This window comes from Rhipicephalus sanguineus, chromosome 5 (assembly GCF_013339695.2).
Source record: "Rhipicephalus sanguineus isolate Rsan-2018 chromosome 5, BIME_Rsan_1.4, whole genome shotgun sequence".
NCBI lineage: Eukaryota > Metazoa > Arthropoda > Arachnida > Ixodida > Ixodidae > Rhipicephalus > Rhipicephalus sanguineus.
The window spans coordinates 193,714,621-193,718,311 of NC_051180.1; the positions used below are offsets into that span (position 1 = coordinate 193,714,621).

The 3,691-nt window shown below is 47.0% G+C and overlaps 1 pseudogene; it reads left to right on the forward strand.

Moving 5' to 3' along the window:
* The first annotated feature begins 1,210 nt into the window (after positions 1–1,210).
* Positions 1,211–2,184, forward strand: LOC125758503 (uncharacterized; annotated as a pseudogene).
* Positions 2,185–3,691: the final 1,507 nt, after the last annotated feature.

A 3,691-nucleotide genomic window follows, 5' to 3' on the forward strand; every position in this document is an offset into this window, starting at 1 on the left:
GCCTATGTTTTACACATTTGTCATAGTGCAGAACAAAAAGTAAGCAACTTACAAGAAAACTAATTATATATTTGAAATCAGCATAAAATCTATACAAATACCCCAAGTTTCATTGTTCTAGGATGAATATTAAAAAAAGAGTGTCTTTGAGCCGCATCTCCCCTTAAGTCGAGTTTGGACTGTCAGTTTGTGCACTTGGAAGCCGTGGGCTTTCCTGAGTACGTGCTAGTAGCTATGGCAGAAAATCTGCTGCAAAAGATTAAAAGGCCAGCAAAAAAAATGTGCAGAACTAACAGGTACTTAGCGGAAAAGTTTTGTAGTGATGCCTTATACATAAGGTTTCCCAAAATGTTAAAAGGGCCATGACACGGTCACCCAACAATTTGTGGTTTTCAGCGAGAAATAGAAGTAGAGGGTCTATTATGCCTATTATGTGTCTATTATGCAAAGCAGGCTCTAGAAGTCGCCTGCTATAAACCTCGCCCACCGCCATTTTGCTATGGGGTGTGTTACGTCATGTGCTGCATGGAGTGGAGCTACCGAAGTTTCAGCTGCTGCAAATCATTCAATTTCAGTGCCAAGCTGGAGAACGCTAAAATATCAGTTTCATGTGCAGCTGACCATGGAACAATATCGTTCGCCGGAATGCAGACGCTCACACAGCAAGCAGCTTATGTCACAACTAGGAAGTGCACCAGCGTTACCAGACTCTCAGGCCTCTCACGTGTTTATAAAAATATTGAATTACAGTATAAGTTAAGTGCTTGACCAAATGTGCTAAAATTTCGCCAGCTTATTTGTGAACACTCAAGGATTAACCCAAATAACACGGATTATTATAGAAAATTGGATGTCATGGCCCCTTTAAAAAAGTTGCTATGAGACAGGCGTATCGTAAAATACCGATCAAACGTCCCCACCCGTGTAAGCGCCCCCCTCATATACTATGAAGTTTTCCTATTTTCGGTCTCTACCGAGCAAGCGCCCCCCCCCCCCCTCCCCTCCCACCTCAACCCGCCACTCTCTGCCGACTCCACCCGAAGCTGCCGAAACCGAAACCGTGCCAATGGCTATGCTCTTGCTTAATCCAAAATTCAATTCAAAAATTGTTCATGGGACCACCTTCGCTGGCATTGAGCATTGGCACGACGCCTGCCATTTTGTTATTGTCGTTTGTTGGTACCGAACGTGACAGCGGCGACTTCGCGACATGCATTCCTATACAGTTAAAAAAAAATCGAAGTCGTAGAATGGCATCGCCAGGCCGGAAGGAATGTGCACGCGACAGCTCTCCGCTTCAGTATTGACAGAAAGAGGGTCCGCGAGTGGGACAAGAAATTCGATAGCTTACTTCAATAAAACTTTGGCACAGCCAAGCTTTGGCGTAAGTTGAGTAACGGAGCACCAGTGTTCAGTGAGGAAGTAGACAACGCTCTTTTTGAGTTCTTCGAGCGGGAAAGGAGCGTTGGACGTGCTGTTAGTAACAGACTTCCCTCAGAAGAAGCTGTCAAAATAGCTCGCAGCTTGCAGCTAGGAAATTTTTCTGCGTCGAGCCAGTATATCCAGAGGTGGAAGCGGCGGTTTGGCGTGACAATGCGCCAATCCACAAATGAGTCAAAAGACGCCCACTGATTTCTTGGAGGCAGCAAAGGCATTTTGCTCTGCTGTCAATAGCCTGCGAGCACGCCACGACTACACACTATACAACATGTGTAATATGGACCAGACGATGGTCCGAATGGACCCCCCGGCTAGCAGGACGAACAACGTGGTTGGGGAGAGCACCGTGCGCATTGCCAATACTGGCTGCGCCTGCAGGGACTTCACGGTTGCATTGGCAGCATGTGCAAGCGGCCACAAACTACCAGCTTTTGTCATTCTGAAGGAACCAAGTGGAAGGATAACAACCAAAGCGTTCATGAGCCTTCGTATACCAGGTGAGTGACGAAGTTTGTGCGTCGGGTTCTTTTCTTTTTGTTTGTTTTCACGGTGGAAAGTAACAATTAGGAATGTGCTCGATTACAGTGACCTCAGTTGACTGGACCTTCTTTTTTGCTTTTGTAGCAAATGTTCGCATCACCGCATCGAAAAATGGTTGGATGACGTCGGATAAACTGCAGGAGTGCCTGGCAAGGGTGTTGGCGGCCGAACAACGATGATGTGCGGCGGCAACTTGTGCGCGGATCAGGCATCTTATCTACAAGGCTCAGTCAGCAAAAGACGCCATAAAGGAACGCGACACAAACGTTGTGTATGTGCCTGCGGGCTGCACAAACCTACTGCAGCCAGCCGACATCTTTTGGAACAGGCCATTTAAGGCCAACCTTCGGCGTTCTTGGGAGATGTTCATGAGGAAAGGAGAAAGAACGCCGAAAGGCAATCTGCGAAAGCCATCGCGGCAGGATGCCCTCAACTTTGTGTCTGACGCTTGGGCCGCTGTCACCGTTGAGACAGTCGTGCGCTTGTTCAAGGGGTGCAGAATTTCTAACGCACTCGACAGCTCCAAGGATGGCGAGCTGCATGACTGCCTGTCCGACATCGGCGCCGTGGCACCCGAGCATCCCGAGGACTTGCAAAACGAGGGCCTAGACTTAGTTTTCGGCTCTGACTCCGAAGAATCATTTGACGGTTTTGAAAGTGATTAAATTAGAACGAATGCCGCTGAATAAAGCTTTTTGGTTTCCATCAAGGAGGTTTAAAAAAAACTTCTGGAGTGGAGGTCCCCATGCGCGCCCAAGCGAGGGGGTGAAGCCTGGGAAACCGGTTGGCAGCCATCTTGCTCCAGGCAAGACGCCGCGCAGCTAGTGCGCAGGCAGCGTAATGGTGAGCTTCCGCGGGGGCATTTCAGCATGAGAACTGGATAGTTAGTGTCACTTATTTGGCCGAATTTTTTATTGTCCTGCAAGATTGAAGAAGGCAGCTTTTTACGCCATAATACATAGGCTGAAGCGTGCCTGATAAAACGTAGAATTTGCTTCCAGCATTCCCGAAGTAAAGCACATGGTGGAGTTAATAAGTGGTACACAAAATCTTATTCAGCCCCGGCTTTTATACAATTTGAAAAGAAAAAAGAAGCATATACAATGTGGTTTATACGTGAATCAGGGACGTAGCCAGAATTTTTTTTCGGGGGGGGGGGGGGGGGGGGGGAGGGTTCAACCATACATTATGTATGTTCGTGCGTGCGTTTGTAGGTGTGCGTGTATATATGCGAAAGCAAAATTCAAAAACTTCGGGGGGGGGGGGTTTCAACCCCCCCAACCCCCCCTTCGCTACGCCCCTGACGTGAATCGATAAAGCAACAAATCCAAAATAGCTTCAAAATGCATCATAATGCAGACAGTCACGAAACTAACCGTATGTAACACGCACCCTTAAAAACTAAACACAGCAAAAGAAAAGATACAAAAGCAGACTAGTTGACCAGTTTGCGGCAGGTCTTGTTTACGCATAATGCAGACAGTAACGAAACTAACCATATGAAACCCGCGCCCTTATAAAGTAAACACAGCAAAAGAAGAGATATGAAAGCAGATTATTTGACTAGCTTGCAGCAGCTCTTGTTTACGCTCGTCTACAAATTTTTAAAAATAACAGTCCTTGTCAGCCGCGTTCTTACTCCGCTCTGGGAGTTTTAAATGTGAAGCATTTAACCTTTGACACATTCAGCTTTTGACACATTCAGCGTTTC